The sequence below is a fragment of the Tursiops truncatus genome, chromosome 13 (assembly GCF_011762595.2).
Source record: "Tursiops truncatus isolate mTurTru1 chromosome 13, mTurTru1.mat.Y, whole genome shotgun sequence".
Lineage (NCBI taxonomy): Eukaryota > Metazoa > Chordata > Mammalia > Artiodactyla > Delphinidae > Tursiops > Tursiops truncatus.
Window position 1 is genome coordinate 34,187,255 of NC_047046.1, and position 18,441 is coordinate 34,205,695.

General features: G+C 39.0%; 1 protein-coding gene across 1 annotated transcript in view; it reads left to right on the forward strand.

Annotated features, from left to right (window-relative positions):
* The window catches only part of DLGAP1 (DLG associated protein 1), a 320,327-nt gene that overhangs the window by 270,218 nt on the left and 31,668 nt on the right, over positions 1 to 18,441 (forward strand). The gene's annotated exons all lie outside the window — the stretch shown is intronic.

Consider the following 18,441-nt stretch of genomic DNA (forward strand, 5'->3'; position numbering starts at 1 on the left):
TGTGTTAGCATACGGTACTTGTTACTTCTTTACTAATTTACTACCTAAGCGCAAACTTTGCTTAAATTCCTTACTAATTAAACACCCAAAGCTAAGTTTCTTTGTCCTGTCAATCCCTCTCATATTTCTTGCTTCTTTGTCTAAAAAATATAAAAGCTATCTGCTTTGGCCACTTCTTAGGTCCCATTTCTATGCGACCTCTATGTGCACACAAATTAAATGGGTTTCTTTTTCTCCAGTCCACAGGACACAATCTGTCTTGTGTCAGTTTTATGATTGGTCCAACCACAGGAACTCAAGAGGAGAAAAGGGGAAATTTCCCCTTCCTGACAGTAGAATAAGTGGATCCCACTCACACACACATAAACACTGTGTGGAGTACTGTTGTGTTGCCAAACTATCCCTCTTCAAAAAACCGTCGCACTTTTGACTATAGACTTTTTAAGAGAAGAGGACTTATTGGTATTTTTATTTCTAGAGCTTAATAGTGTCTCATGTTTAGTACGTGCTCAATGAATGATGAATGAATGAACGAACAAATGAGGAGTAAGAAGGGGAGAAGACTCCCTGTCACTATCCAGGATCACCAGTTTCTTTAGATTGTTCTTTAAGATAAGCTTACTTTAGACTTAGTATCTAGAAGTAGGAAATTTAGAGTTTGAGAAGATCACAGAATCCGGAAGCTGGAAAGGACTTCTGAGGTCAGTCCATTCATTTTATAAATGAGAATTTGATCTGGAGAGGTTTGTGAGTTTCCCAGTCAAACTGTGAGGACCATGATGGATGGAACTATGTTTTATTGAGAGTAATACCCCCAGCTTCCAGACTGTGCTTTTCATATACTAAGTATGTAGTGAATGTTGGCTGAATGAAGTAAAACTGCAGTTATAGTGGGAGGAAGAACTCTATATTCTAAATCAGGATGTCAGTTCAACTTTGCCACTAACTTTTTATGTGTTAATAAGGAGAAATCAGTTGGATGTCATCCATCCAACCGTTCATCACCCATCCATTCAGTAAATATCTATGGAATGTCTCCTATATGCAAGGCCCCATGTAACATAAACTTAAAATCTGAGAAGAAGTCATGCATCAGTTCACGGAACGGGTCCTATTTTATAGCCTCCTGTTATTGACACTGCCTTTGTATCTAAAAGGTTTTCAATATACATATATATAACATTTTGATGCTACTATATCTGATGTAATTACACAATGCTGGAAGCCCAGAAAATTGGGACAACCCTAATGTGGAAACTAATATGACAAAAATTAGCAATAATTATACAACTATCCAAGTCTATTGACCCAGGAATTCCATTCATGGGGCTATCCTGAATGAAATCACTCAGTGAAAGGGAAAATATTGTGGAACATTACCTATCATTGTAAAAGAAAAATGTCAATCATCAAATGTCAAGCAATAAGAGAATACTTTTGTAAGTTATAGCATGTCACCAGGATAGACTATTATACAGCTATTAAATGTGATTATAAAGAAGATGTGGAAACATGGGAGAAATTCCCATGATACGATGTTAAATGAAAAAGAGGACATAATACCCACATATAATATTCACAAAGAAGAACAAGGACTGAAATGTAATCTGTAAAAATGGTAGGTTTAGGAGTGATTTTTGTTTTCTTTTACTCTAAAATGTTTACTTATTGTATCTACTTCAAGTTTTAGTAATCATTATTTTCAAGCCAACCCTTCTGGCACATGTTCCTTTCATTGTTTTAGAAAATGTTTTGAAAATGTAAACTTAGTAGATATGAAAGATCTCATGGTAAGAAAACATATTCCTCCTTCCCCTACAAGCCCAACTTGCTTGTTTTCCTCAATGATGTAGTGGTTAAGAACACAGGCTCCTGAACCAAGATTCAAATTCTGACTCTTCCACCTACTAGCTGGGAGGCCTTGATCAAATTGCTAAATATCTTTTTGCCTTGGTTTCCTTATATGTAAAAAGAAGATAACAGGCAGTTTCTGGTCCAGCAGGTAAAGAAGAGCTTAGAAGTCACCACTCTGTTTTAACAACAAGTAAAAAAGCTGTTCAAACTGAAAAATCAACAACTCTTCTTAAACCAGTCAGAGAAGTGAGGCCACAAGAAAAATCAGTGCTCTAGGTACTGCAGAGACTCACAGACACAGAGAACCACAACTTGCTGGAGTAGAAACCCACAAGAAAAGCCCCATGCGAACCAGTACCAGGGTAGGAAAACATGAACTGTAATTGATGAATTGCTGGCAGCTCAGAGAGGACAAGTCTGAGAGTTGAAATTTTTACAGGGACCCAGTCATAGAGGGGCCTCCTTACTTTCATGATTCTTAACTGCAGAAGATCTACCAGGTCCTCACAGTGGAAATCAGAGAAGAATCCTCTCACGCTTCTGATGGAGAGAGGGGAAAGGAACCATTCTGAAATATGCCAGAGGATTCTGTTCTTAACAAGATCTGCCTGCAGGAGAAACTAATTTACCAGAGCCTTATCTGCTGGGTTTCTAATCAGAGCCTAAATCTATCTGGGAGAAGGGAAATACCTAACCCCAGCCAGCCCCGTCTTGCCATCCTGTCCTGCAGTGGGGGGCAGGTGGGGAGAGATTGAGAAACACTGTTGAAGTTCACAGTCCAAGGGCACAGGCTCATTGAAAGACTAAGACCTAATCGTAGGACTAGAGAATGCTTCCCCTCCCCACCACCTCACCACCACGTTTATTAAAAACCCATTATTCACCACGGTTGTTTTACCTAGTACATCATGTCCATCTTTCAACAATGACTTACAAGGCATACTAAAAGGTAAAAAACACAGCTTGCAGAGACTGAACAAGCACTAGACTCAGAGTCATCTATGACAAGAATGTTGGAAGTCTGGGTGTACTCTGATGCTTTTGCAAAAATGTTCCTATAAAAGGGTTTCATCTTCAAGGAATTCATGGAAAAGACTCTGACAAGTACAGGTTTCTGGTAACTGACTATACTGCTGAACTGAATGAATAAGCATTGTCAGAACTCTAAGGGAAAACTGATGAATTCATAAAAGTGCTAACAAAAGATCAAGATAAAAAAAATTAATTACATGGGACTGAGTGAACTGATGAGAATGATTATAATTTTTGACTTTCTGTTTGAATAAAAAAAAAAATCCCACAAGGACTCAGAGGCAAAAAATATACAAATCAATTTTCACTGCAAAGTAAAGGAGCTGTTACAGTGGAGGATTACTGGACTGAATGTCAATAGTATGACATAGTATGAGTGTGTTTCGTGTTTGGTAATTGCAATCATTGTTGCTTTTGTTGTGGTCATCCATTTACAATGCTTGGGGTCAGTTTATTTACCTCTTGTAAAAATAAAATACAGTGTGTGTGTGAAAAAAATAAATAAAAGATTTAAAAAGTTAACAAAATACTGAAAGCAGGAAAAAAATAAGGTTGGATGGATGGCTGGGTAGATGGAGAGATAATAGGAAGTATTCATAAGTTCACTGGTGAAATTTGGTAGGTTGAATCAATTGAATCTAAATCAAATATTTCTTTAGAGGGTATGGAGACATGCAGCTTTTAGGTTAAATGACAGTTTAGAGAAGTGGCAAGTAAATAAAGGTTTTGTACATTAAAATAAAGGTCTGGGTTACACAGTTTGATAGCAATTAAACAAAAAAGAATGTTGGAAGTAACAGATCAGGAATTTTTTTACAGTATGATTAAAATGCTAAAGACTTTAATAGAAACAGCAGACAGCATACGAGAACAGATGAATAATGTAAGCAGAAAAATAAAAATTCTAAGAAAAAAAAAAAACAAATGCTAGAGATTGGAAACACTGTACCAGAAATGAAGAATGCTTTTGATGGACTCATTAGTAGACGAGTCATGGCTGAGGAAAGAATCTCTGAGCTTGTGGATACAACAGTAGAAACCTCTAAAACTGGAAGCAAAGAGGAAACAAAACCTGAAAAAACTCAGAACAGAATATCCAAAAACTCTTGGACAATTACAGAAGGTGAACATATGCATAATGAGAATACCAGAAGGAAAAGACAGAAAGGGACAGAAGCAACATTTGAAGCAATAGTGACTGAAAATTGCCCCAAATTAGTGTCAGACACCAAACTATAGATTTAGGAAGCTCATAGAAGGCCAAGCAGGATAAATGCCCAATACAGTACACCTAGACATGCCATATTCAAAGAAAACCAAGGAAAATTCCTGAAACAAGCCAGAAGACACCTTTCCTACTGAGGGGTAAAAATAAGGATTATATGTGACTTTTCCTCAGAAACCATGCAAATAAGAAGAGAACAGAGTGAAATATTTAATATTTGAGAGAAAAAAACACCAGCCTAGAATTCTATACTCTGTGAAATTATCCTTTAAAAAGGAAGGAAAAATAAAGACTTTCTCAGACAAACAAAAATTGAGGGACTTTGTAGCCAGTAGATCCAACTTGTGGAAATGTTAAAAGAAGTTCTTCAGAGAGAAGGGAAATGATATAGGCCAGGAACTCAGATCTACATGAAGAAAGGAAGAGCATCAGAGAAGGAAAAAGTGAAGGTAAAAGAAAAACTTTCATTTATCTTATTCTTAATGGATCTAACAGATAACAGTTTGTTCAAAATAATAATAGGAACAATATATATGAATATACTATACTCTTGAGTATAAATGAATTGAATAACAGCAATCATACAAAGGATGAAAGGTAAGAATTAGGGCTACTTAATTATTATAAGGTACTTGCACTACTCTTGAAGTGATATAGTGTTATTTGAAAATGAACTTGGATTAGTTGTAAAATGTACAGTGAAAACTCTAGGGCAACCACTAAAAAGAGTGAAAAAGAAGTATAACTTACATGCTAAGAAAAGAGGGAAATGTGTGGAAGACAAAACTAGGACAACAAATAGAAAACAGTTAACAAATATGGTAGACATTAATCCAACGATATCAATAATCACTTTAAACGTCAATTGTCTAAATATACCAATTAGAAGACAGACGTTGTCAGACTGGATTAAAAACAATACCCAATTTTATGTTTTCTACAAGGAACCCACGTTAATTATAAAGACACATACAGATTAAAAGTAAGGGGATCGGACTTCCCTGGTGGTGCAGTGGTTAAGAATCCACCTGCCAGTGCAGGGGACACGGGTTCAAGCCCTGGTCTGGGAAGATCCCACATGCTGCAGAGCAGCTAAGCCCGTGTGCCACAACTACTGAGCCTGAGCTCTAGAGCCTGTGAGCCACAACTACTGAGCCCACGTGTCACAACTACTGAAGCCCGTGCGCCTAGAGGCTGAGCTCCACAACAAAGAGAAGCCACTGCAATGAGAAGCCCGTGCACCACAACAAAGAGTAGCCCCCCTACTTGCCGCAACTAGAGAAAGCCCATGTGGAGCAACGAAGACCCAACGCAGCCAAAAATAAATAAATTTATTTAAAAAAATAAGAATAAAAGTAAGGGGATCAGAGTGAAGTAAGTCGGAAAGAGAAAAACAAATACCGTATGCTAACACACATATATAGAATCTAAAAAAAAAAAAATGGTTCTGATGAACCTAGGGGCAGCACAGGAATAAAGATGCAGACGTAGAGAATGGACTTGAAGATGCGGGGAGGGGGAAGGGTAAGCTGGCACGAAGTGAGAGAGTAACATTGACATATATACACTACCATATGTAAAATAGCTAGCTAGTGGGAAGCAGCTGCATAGCACAAGGAGATCAGCTCGCTGCTTTGTGACCACCTAGAAGGGTGGGATAGGGAGGGTGGCAGGGAGATGCAAGAAGGAGGGGATATGGGGATATACGTATACATATAGCTGATTCACTTTGTTATACAGCAGAAACTAACACAACATTGTAAAGCAATTATACTCCAATAAAGATGTTAAAAAAATTGTTTTTTTAAAGTAAGGGAATGGAGAAAGACATACCATATTAACACTAGTCAAAAGAAAGCAGGAGTGGCTATATTAATTTCAGACAGCAGACTTTGGAGTAAGGGAAATTATCAGAGATAAGGAGGGATATTACATAATGATAAAGGTTCAGTTCTCCAAAAAGACATAACAATCTTTAATGTTTATATGCCTAATAAGAGCATCAAAATACATGAGGCAAAAACTGATAGTATTGCAAGGAAAAACAGATGAATCCACTCTTATATTTGAAAACTTCAACCCCCTCTATCAAAAATGGACAGATCCAGAAAGCCAAATATCAGAAAAGACATAAATGACCTCAACAGCACCATCAGTCATCTGAATATAATTGACATCCGTAGACTACTTCATCTAACAGCAGCAGATTACACATTCTTCTCAAATTCACATGGAACATTCACCAAGATAGACCACATTCCGGGCAACAAAACATATCTTGATACATTTTAAAGAGTAAAAGTTACACAATGTCTGCTCTCAGACCACAGTGGAATTAAACTAGAAATCAATAACAGAAAGATGGCTGGAAATTTCCAAAATATTTAGAGATTAAACAATACATTTCCAAATGACACATGAGTCAAAGAAGAACTCTCAATAGAAATTTTTTAATATTTTGAACTGAATGAAAATAAAAACACAACTTATCAAAACTTGTGTGATGCAGAAAAAATAGCACTTAGAGCAAAATTTATAGCATTGAATGCATATGTTAGAAAGGAAGAAAGATCTAAAGTCAATTGCCTATGCTTCCACCTTACCAGACTAGAAGAAGAAGAGCAATTAAATCCAAAGTAAGCAGAAGAAAAGAAACAATAAAAACTAGAGCAGAAATTAATGAAATTGAAAATAGCAAATCAATATAGAATATCCACAAAACCAAAAGCTTATTCTTTGAAAAGACCAATAAAATTGATAAGCCTCTAGTCAGGCTAACTAAGGAAAAAAAGAAAGAAGACACAAATTACTAATATCAGAAATTAAGGGACTTCCCTGGGGGTAGAGTGGTTAAGAATCCGCCTGCCAATGCAGGGGACATGGGTTTGATCCCTGGTCCAGGAGGATCCCACATGCCGCAGAGCAACTATGCCTGTGCGCCACAACTACTGAGTCTGCGCTCTGGAGCCCACGAGCCACAACTACTAAGCCCGCGTGCCACAACTACTGAAGCCCACATGCCTAGAGCCTGTGCCCTGCAACAAGAGAAGCCAATGCAATGAGATGCCTGCGCACCTCAACGACAGAGTAGCCCACTAGAGAAAGCCTGTGCGTAACAGCGAAGACCCAACACAGCCAAAAATAAATAAATAAAAGAAATTAGAGGGGGACATCACACAAATCCCATGGAAATTAAAAGGATAATAAAGGGGGCTTCCCTGGTGGCACAGTGGTTGAGGGTCCGCCTGCCAATGCAGGGGACACGGGTTCGTGCCCCAGTCCGGGGGGGGATCCCGCATGCCGCGGGGCAGCTGGGCCCGTGAGCCATGGCCGCTGGGCCTGCGCGTCCGGAGCCTGTGCTCCGCAGCGGGAGAGGCCACAACAGTGAGAGGTCCGCGTACCGCAAAAAAAAAAAAAAAAAAAAAAAAAAGGATAATAAAGGAATATTATGAACAACTCTATGCCCACAAATAATAACCTAGATAAAATGCACCAATTCCTTAACATATAAAATCTGCCAAAACTCACACAAGAAGAAATAGACAATCTGAATAGGCCTATATCTATTAAAGAAATTGAATCAATAAATAATAATCATCCAAAAGAGAAATCACCAGGCCCAGATGGGCTCACTGGTGAATTCTACAAAATATTTAAGGAATGACTTATATCAATCTTCTATAATCTCTTCCAAAGATAGAAGCAGATGGAATACTTCCTAAATCATCCTATGAGGCCAGCATTACACTAATACCAAAACCAGAAAAAGACATGATGAGAAAAGAAAACTGCATTCCAATATCTCTCATGCACATAGATGCAAAAATTCTCAAGTATTAACAAGTCAAATTCAACAATATAGAAAACAAATTGTACACCATGACCAAGTAGGTTTTATCTCAGATATGCAAGTCTGGTTCAACATTTGAAAATCAATTAATGTGATCCATCACATCAACTGGCTAAGAAGAAAAACCACATGAACACATCAATAAATGCAGAAAAAGCATTTGACAAAATCCAATACTAACTCCCGATCAAAAATTTTCAGCAAACTAGGAATAGAGGGGAACTTTCTCAACTTGATAAGGAATATCTATGAAAAACCTACAGCCAACATATTAGTTAATGGTGAGGACCTTGAAGCTTTTGTGCTAAGATCAGGAACGAGGCAAGAATGTTCCCTCTTACCACTGCTTTTCAGTATCATACTGGACGTCTTGGTTAGTGCAATAAGGCAAGAAAAGGAAATAATAGGTGTACAGATTAGAAAGGAAGAAACAAAACTGTGTTCACAGATAACACGATTGTCTACGTAGAAAATCTGAATGAATTGACAAAAAAACTCCTGGAACTAACAAATAATTATACCAAGTTTGCAGGATACAAGGTGAATATACAAAAGTTAATCACTATCCTGTATACCAGCAATGAAATAAGAAAAAGAAATAAGCTATCAAACCACAAAAAGCCAAGGAGGAAACTTAAATGCAGGTTATTAAGTAAAAGAAGCCAATCTGCAAAGGCTACATACTGGATGATTCCAACTATACAACACTCTGGAAAAGGCAAGACTATAGAGACAGTAGAAAAACAGTGTTTGGGGGAAGGGAAGTGTATATAGGCAGAGCACAGATGATTTTTAGGGCATTGAGACTATTCTGTATGATACTACAGTGGTGTCATTTTACATCTGTGCAAACCCATACAATATACCACACCAAGAGTGAACTTTAATGTGAACTGTGAACTTTGGATGGTAATGATACGTCAGTGTAGGCTCATCACTAGTAACAAATGCATCACTCCAGTGGGAGATGGTGATGGTGGGGAAGCTGTATATGTCAAGGCGTAGGAGGTATATGGGAAATCGCTGTACTTTCTGCTCAGTTTTGCTGTGAACCTAAAACTTCTCTAAAATTTATTAATTTTAAAAAAGAGAGAGAAGGATACACAATAGGGTAAACATCAGTGTTGTCCTGTTGGAGTGTTTTGTTTAACATATGTAAAACATTTAGAAAAATACTTGACACACAGGAAGCACTATATAAGTGTTTCCTGTTCTATTAGGTACCTAAATAGAATCTCTCTAAAGATTGACATCTCAAGAAAGCAATTATACCATCTTTTCTTTAAAAATAAGAGAGGGCTTCCCTGGTGGCGCAGTGGTTGAGAGTCCGCCTGCCGATGCAGGGGACACGGGTTCGTGCCCCGGTCCGGGAGGATCCCACATGCCGCGGAGCGGCTGGGCCCGTGAGCCATGGCCGCTGAGCCTGCGCGTCCGGAGCCTGTGCTCTGCAACGGGAGAGGCCACAACAGTGAGAGGCCTGCGTACCGCAAAAAAAAAAAAGAGAAAATTCAGACTTCCCTGGAGGTCCAGTGGTTAACACTCTGTGCTCCCAATGCAGGGGGTACGGGTTGGCCCCTGATCCCTGGTCAAGGCCAAAAGTAAAAATTAAAAAAAAAAAATATATAAAATGAAAATAAGAGAAAATCATCTTAATTTTTTAAACGTACTTCAAACATTTCCCCTGCAGTCAACAATTCTATATCACCAAATTCATGCCCTGACACTTGTCCATCTACAGGAGTGTTTAATATTACATTATTTGGACGTGCCTAATAGCAACCCCCAAACTTCAAATGAGCTACTTTCATCACGTTATTAAAAAGTTGAATAATTAATAAATTATTGAAGTCTGTAGGATGCTCAGTTCCTCCGTAAACTGAGTGATTTCTTTTAAATTCATCCCCCAAAAGGGCTAGCAGCCCCAATTTTGCTGCTTAACCTTCCAAAATATACCCGTCCTCAAAGGTCACTTTGCAGTTAACCGCTATGAAGTAAATAAGCATTAAAAAATGGATGTTAATGATTGTTTTGAGCCTTTCCAAAAGAAACCCACTGTCAAACAAGCAGGGATTACTTGTTTCTTCTGTTTCTAATTATAATTCTTTTTATAATTTTGCTGGTATTCTTTCACTTAGATAGGATCTTAAAACATAAAATTGGGCAGATGGGATTTCTTAAAGACAGCAGTGGGATTTTTTTAAAAAAACTTATCCAGTGATAAAGTTGAGACTCTTATTTTCGCATTGAATGGCCATTACAATCCATCTTTTCCTTCCCCCAATAAACAGACTGATAAACAACACTAACCTAACAAAAAGTGAAAACAGAAAGAAAATAGAGCCAGAGAAAGAAAGAGATAGTGCAAAGAGAGGAAAATTAAAAGACTTCGGAAGAGACCCAGAGACTCCTCACCACCTTTTGAAACCATCACAATTTAGGAACCAAATCCGACATAACAAAGTCCATCTGCCTGATCCATCTATTCAGAGGCAGACTTGTGAATTCAGGGTGCTCTTCAGTGCACCCTGAAGGAAAATTAATAACTCATTAGTAAAAACATAAAATGCACTGGCTAACCAACCTACTTCAAGAAAAAGAATCGAAATGGAGTATCACAAATCTTCCTGGTATACTTTCAGGAAGGCATCCCATCCTGAAAATGCCATTGGTAGCAGAAGCGCCACGTCCATTCTCCAGAGCTGCCCCACTGTGGGGACTGGGCACAAAGGAAGGCTGCCTAAAGATCACTAGTTTAAATGCCATGGCAGCTCCAAGCCAGACTCAATGAATGCATGTGGTTTTGAAGCAAGACTGCTTTCTTAAGCCAATAAAGAAACGCCTCGTCTCCATCCAACATTAGCTATCTGTCCCCAATTCCTGTTTCACGGGTCAGCTAGTAGGATTATTCGGTAGGATCCACATGGCATATTTTTGCTGCTCTGCAGGACTGATCCTAAGCAAAGCAGGCGTATCTTGCCAACCCCTCTCCCGGGGACACTCCCCTCAGCTGCTGCTCTATTGCAGGGCCTCCAAGCATCCCACCCCCATTCTCTCTCATCCTTTGGACGGCTCGCCAGGAGTTTGCATGAGGTCTTCTTGCCTTTCAAGCTGATAATTAGCAAATCTAGTAAACCAACCCTTTCTATTGACTTAGGTGAAAAAGCTAAAAGGCTCCCAGGGATCTCCTCTTTCCTTCCAAGTAACAATTGTATTTCAACAGTAGTTCAAACTAGACTTTCTTACATTAGCCCACTAGCGACTCCAAGACTCTTAACAGTGGACACAAAGAGGAAGAATATTATCATCTTCATTATAAACATAGCATATGCAGATTTACTTGCAGGAAAACATACAGCAGTGTGTTAACAGTCTATATAACTCTCTGATGTACTTTGGAGCAATTGAAAAAACTGTGATTATACGTGTGGATGGAGAGATAGAGAGATATCTTTTTAAGTGTTATCTATCTTTTCTATAACAATTGTGTGTTATTAATATACTTAATGATAAGAAAAGTAAGATAGTATTTATACATTATGAAAATTTATAAATTACAGAAATAAAATAAAAATTTCCCATAATCCCGTCCATTAACCATGAACTAATAAAGGGGTATAATTTTACCCATGCTTTTTCCATGAACATTTTGCAAGTTGTTGAAATCATCCTATGTATAAAATTCAGTAATGTTTTAAAAATCAACTATTACAACAAGGGCTTTATCATTATTAAAAATTCATGACAAATACTTCTTTTAATGGTTACACAATATTCAAGAATATGGGTGGACCATAATTTGCTTCCCCTTTCTCTCCCTGTTGAATATCTACATTATTTCTAGATTGACTTTTGATTAAAGGTGGCGAAAAAAATACACACATCAATCCTTGAGACCTTCTGAAACTAAATGACAGTAAAAGGATTTTGTGTTTGTTTTGGCACAAACTGTCAAGGATGAAGAGAACAAAAGAAGAAAAAATACAACAGCAAAATTGTGACAGCTGGAAGGCAGATAGACAAGTGATACCTGACTTAGGCGACCAGAAAAAGCTGAACCTAAAGCCAGTGATGCAGAAATCTAAGATGTAATTCAATTTAAGTTTCAGAACCCACAAAAGGCACGGGCATTGACAGCACTGGATGTAGGGGTGAAGGTGGAGCTAAAAGCTGTCTGAATCTACAGTCAGGTGACAGACAGCCCTTCCCCACTCTGGCAGGAGACAGGAGGCTTCCCTTCAGGGGCTAAAACAAAGGGTCCTGGGTCTGGAGGACAGTTGAGGGCAGTTTGCTGTAATGAAAATAGGAGGATAAATGAAAATTCACAAACATAATGTTGAGGCACCTGCCCCAAGCGTTCTGTGTTCACTCAGCTCCCAGAATCCCGGCAGCCACGTTCCCTCTACACGGGCATATGGAACAGTCTATGGTGGGAGAGTGGACCAGTCTGAGCCCAAAGACCCAAAGAAACCGCCATCAGGGATTTTGCAGGTGAAAGCCCAGTCAGATCACCTGACGCTGAGGATCGCAGTGGATGAGCCCCTCACCAAGGCACAGACTTCTCCGGAGGCTTTTACTATGCCTTTCAAGGAGGCATGTGGTAGAGTGGGGCCCCAGGACGGTGAAACACAACTTAATAAATCTTGTCTGGTCAAGACAGAAACAAAAAATGAGGGGCTTACAGTAAGGGAAACACTTCATTTGTTTAAGAGGAACATTTTCGAAAAGACTGATTAAAAAATGCAATTGCTCCTTTTACTCAAGTGGAACTTGAAAAAGAAATGATGTTGTTGATTTAATCGTTATTACTGCTTTCCTTTGTCACATAGGTTTATTTGTTCATTTCAGATAAACTGATTTTTTCTCCTTCTTTGGGTCCTGGTGATATGCTATCCCAGCTCAAAGTTGGCTGAAAAGTCTCCTATCTGGGACTTCTCTGGTGGTGCAGTGGTTAAGAATCCGCCTGCCAATGTAGGGGACACGGGTTTGAGCCCTGGTCCCGTGAGATCCCACATGCCGCAGAGAAACTAAGCCCAGTGTGCCACAACTACTGAGCCCGCGTGCCACAACTACTGAAGCCCATGCGCCTAGAGCCCGTGCTCCACAACTGAAGAGTAGCCCCCACTCGCCGCAACTAGAGAAAGCCCGTGCACAACAACGAAGACCCAACGCAGCCAAAAATAAATAAATAAATAAACTTATATTTTAAAAAAAGAAATTAAAAACTTAACAGAGAACTGGAAAACCCAACAGAAGAGTTGGAAGGTACACGTGAAGACATTTCTAGAAAAACATACAAAAAGGAGAAAAGCAAAGAAAGAAGTAAATATAGAATTCAGGCAACACGTGATCCAGCACAAGAAAGGGGGAAAGGAAAGGTTGATGGAGAAAAGGGATCCCCAGACAATGGTGGTGCAGCAGGTCTGGGGAGCGACCAGGTGAGAGGGAGCAGGTCAGAAGCTGTGAAAGATTTGTTCAGGAAGACTGGTAGGATTCCTAATCTGTTTCAATGCATGGAGAGGACATTTACATACCTGGAGGAATTTTGAGGATTAAGTGCTAAGTACATAAAAATTAAACACATTTTTAAAAGGAAAAAAATGTGCAGGAAATAGAATTTAATATGGCCTATTTGTTTGCTAGGGCTGCCATAACAAAGTATCACAGACTGGGTGGCTAAAACAACAGAAATTTATTTCCTCACAGTTCTGGAGGCTAGAAGTCCAAGATCAAGGTGTCGGGAATGTTGATTTCTTCTGCAGCCTTTGGTTTGTAGATGGCCATCTCCTTCCTGTCTTCAGATGTTCTTCCCTCTGTGTCTGTCTGTGTCAAAATTTCCTCTTCTATGAGGATATCAGTTACACTGAATTAGGGCCCAACCACATGACTTCCTTTTACTTTAATTACCTCTTTAAAGGCCCTATCTCCAAATATAGTCACATTCTGAGGTACAGGGAATTAGGACTTCAACAGGAATTTGTGGGAGGAGCACACAATTCAGCCCATAACACATGGTCAGCTGTGAATACTATTTTCTGCTCATAATAATGTGGCCATAAAAGGCAAGGTCTGAATATTGGTCCAAATTTACAATGCAAGTATATTAGGAGAATGGAAAAATACAGGAACAGACCAGAAATGCATTTGTGTGTGTGTGTGTGTGTGTGTGTATGTGTGTGTGTGTGTGTGAGAGAGAGAGAGACAGAGACAGAGACAGAGACACTGAGAGAGGAAGGAAGAATGATGATGAGGTGAGAGAAATCTAAATCTTCATCTTTCCTATGGACAAATGCTGAATATAAAAAAAGAATAGCAATTTTTTTTATTTAGAAATAGTGTTTGTAAGTGGCTGCCTCTGGAGCAGTAAATTGTTATGTAAGTGGGCCAGGAATTTCTATTTTTCATAGCCAGCCTTGTGGAACCATTTGATATTTTAAAACTGTGCACGGGACTTCCCTGGTGGCGCAATGGTTGAGAGTCCGCCTGCCGATGCAGGGGACACGGGTTTGTGCCTCGGTCCGGGAAGATCCCACATGCCGTGGAGCGGCTGGGCCCGTGAGCCATGGCCGCTGAGCCTGTGCGTCCGGGGCCTGTGCTACGCAACAGGAGAGGCCACAACAGTGAGAGGCCTGTGTACTGCAAAAAAAACAAACAAACAAACAAAAAAAAAACTGTGCATGTATAAACATAAAAAGTGGACTGATCAAAATAATAATATATAATATTGTGATAAATACCTCTGTACAGTATGTATTTTCACTATTTCAGATGATCCCATTTCCTGAAATGGAATTCCTGGGTCTAAGAATTATAACATTTTTTAATGTTCTTGATATCCATTTTTAAATAGCTCCTGAAAAAAAATCTGTACCACTTTACACTGAGAGCGAGGCACTTGAGAGCACAGATACCTCCCCAAATCCCATCATGTACTTTGTTTTAACAGCTGTATTTTATTTTATTTTATTTTATTTTTGCGGTACGCAGGCCTCTCACTGTTGTGGCCTCTCCTGTTGCGGAGCACAGGCTCCAGACGCGCAGGCTCAGCGGCCATGGCTCACGGGCCCAGCCGCTCCGCGGTATGTGGGATCTTCCCAGACCAGGGCACGAACCCGTGTCCCCTGCATCGGCAGGTGGACTCTCAACCACTGCGCCACCAGGGAAGCCCTTAACAGCTTTATTGAAGTTAATGAACATACAGTAAACTATACATAAGTAAAGTGTACCCTTTGATAAATTTTGACATATATTTGTCAAATCTATATATATATGTGAAATGAAACTATCACCACCACCAAAATAGAGAACACATCCATCACTCCCAAAAGTCTCCTCCTATATAGTCACTCCCTCCTTCCCACCCACTCCTCCTCCTCTACCAGTTTCCCCACTTGCTGTCACTTGTTTGCATTTTCCAGAATTTTATTAAAATAAAATCTTGCAGTACGTAATCCTTTTTGGCCTGGTTCCTCTCAGTTGGCATAAGGACTTTGAGGTTTGTCCACGTTTTGCATGTATGAATAGTCTGAACCTTTTACTGCACATTAGGATTTCAATGTATGGATATACCAAATTTGTTTATTCAGTGACCTGTCGATGAACACTTAGGTCATCTCCAGTTTCGAGTAATTAAAGTAAAGCTGCTATGAACATTGTGTACTAATCTAACATATGCTTTCATTTCTCTTAGGTAAAAACCTAGGAGTGGGTTGGGTCTAATGGGATGTGAATATTTAATGTTTTAAAAAACAGCCAAAGAGTTTTCCAAAGTGGTATACATTTTACATCGCTACTGTGTGCGAGTTCCTTTGTTTCATGTTATCCCTACCGTGTACGAGTTCCAGTTGCTCCATATTATTGTCAATATTAGGTATGGTTGGTCTTTTTAATTTTAGGAATGTTAATAGATACGTGGTATTCTCTCATTGTGGTTTTAATTTGCATTTCCCTAATGCATGATGATGTTGAACATCTTTTCATGAACTTATTTTCTATCCATATATCTTCTTTAGTGAAATGTCTACTCAAATCTTTAAAAACAGAACTAGCTTTATCTATATTATTATTGAGTTGTGTGAGTACTTTACCTTCCGGACACACGTTCTTTATCAGACAGGAGATTTGCAAGTATTTTCTCTTTGTCTGTGGCTTGTCTTTTCATTCTCTCAGAGTTGAAAAGCAGTAATTCATGATTTTAACAAAGTCCCGTTTTTCTTTTCTGGATTGTGCTTTCAGTGTCATACCTAAGAAATCTTTGGCTAATTCAAGGCGACAAAGTTTTTCTATGTTTCCTTCCAGAATGTTTATAGTTTTCGATTTTACGGCCTATGACCTATATTTGAGTTAATTTTTATATATGGTGCAAGGTATGGGTCAAATTTTTTGCATATGAATATCCTTTGTACCTTTTCTCATTCATTGATATATAAAAATGGATATATTTTTGCATTCTCTGTGTTGTTCCATTGATCTAAGTGTCCATCTTTATGCCAGTGCCACACTGTCTTGACTATTGTAGCTTTATAATAAGTCTTGAAATCAGGTAGTGTAAGACCACCAACTTCCTTCTTTTTAAAGCTCTTTTTTTACAGCTATTTTAGGTCCTGCACATATTCTGTCAGCTTTGCTCACTGATATTTCATATTTTTCTTGCTGTTGTAAATGGTATTATTTTAATTTCAGCTTCCAATTATCCACTGATAGATCATATAAATACCAGTTTTTGGGTATGTAACTCTTCTTTTACAGCTGTTTCAGATAGAAGTGTAAATAAATTCAATCATTCTTACTCCATCTTGGCCAGAAGCAGAACTCATCAATGTAGGTTTTATTTGGCTTGTAGGTAGGGTAAGCCCTGTCATTTAGCACTATTCTCTGGTTGGAAGGTCATGGAATGTACTGGAAGGTATGGAAATCACGGGGAAAGAAAGAGCATTCCAATCAAAGAGATCCAAATTAAAAGTAACTTTACCTTTCCATATCTAAAGTTTACAAGTTGGATACAATGAACACCAGTGGTCTCTTTTAGGCTATGTTCTCTGATTCAACATTCCAGCAATGTTCCCTCAATTTTAAAGTAGCATTACACACAGATGGAGACTTTGAGTTGAAGGTCTAGGCCCAGTCTCCTGGGTCTTGCCTTTCTGCTTGTTACCCTATTTCCCAGGTTGCTATATTGCTCTCATAATCTCTAGTTCGCAAACAAGAGGTAAATGTGGATAAGTGCGTGGTATGTGTTCTGGCTTCCTGCCCCCATCCCCACTCAAATATCTTTTATAAGCTTAGATATTTATATGTGTTTTGGAACAATTTATCAAGCAATAATTTTTGGTCCTCACAATTGAGAGGGTTAAGGGGAGCTAGAAGCTTTGCAGTGGTGTGCTTTTGCGTTATTTGTTAACATTGTCAAGTTGACAAATCGATATGTCTTTAGTGGTTGTACAGAGAGAAGCTACTGGTCGCACAGCAATTTTCTGGCAAGAAAACTCCAGAATGTTATTTTCCTAGTGTATGTGTATTTAATATTTCCATTTATGTCTTCGTAAACTACTTCTTTACTGTCTGGCCTATTTATCTGGAGCTCATCCAAGTGAGAGTCATTGTTACTGCAAGGACTATTTACCTACAGCAACCAGGGAATTAGAGAAAACTCATCCCGGAATAAATGGGTAGTAAGTCACTTTGTGGCCTTTTCCTCCCTCTTCAACTCCCTCACCCGCCATTCCTTTGTTAAATAGATGAAGTTGGAAAACAGTGAATGTCTACAGCAGGATGTGCGCGTCTGGAGGTGTGGACATGCAAAGGGAACATGCATCTATGTTCATTTATGGGATGAGGATGAGAGCAGATGGGTATTTTGGTTATTTGCATAATAGCTTCTGGTCTTTCTTATCCCCAATTGGTGGAACCATCTCCTTCTTTCCTATGTTACAAAATAATACACAGACTTCGAGGACACACCTAATGGTTAGGGGGATAAATGCTGGCATCAAAATGTGCTTGTGCGGAATTCCCTGGCAGTCCAGTGGTTAGGACTCAGTGCTCTCACTGCCGGGGCCCTGGGTTCAATCCCTCGTGGGGGAACTAAGATCCCGCAAGTCGTACCGTGTGGCAAAAAGAAAAAAATGTGCTTGTGAATGACACTCGCCACGTCAGCAGGTTTGTGAATGCACAGATTGAGTCACAGGTGTGGAAGGAAAGCACACTAGCATCTATTATGAGAGCTGCTCCCCATTTCTAGAAACAAAAGCCTACTTTTGTTTTCTCACCAAAATTACCTCTATTTCCATACAATTCTGAGTTTTTAACATCTCCCTTGCTTCACACTTAAAGCTTGTGGCCTCAAAACTGGGTGGAACAAGCATGTTCCAAGGGAGCATTGTTTTCTCTTTTAACACCATGTCAACTGCTACAAAAGATCTCTTTTGATTGTAAGTGACTTAAATATGTAAACATTTGGGCTTGTAGTGATTTGTGCCTTTTC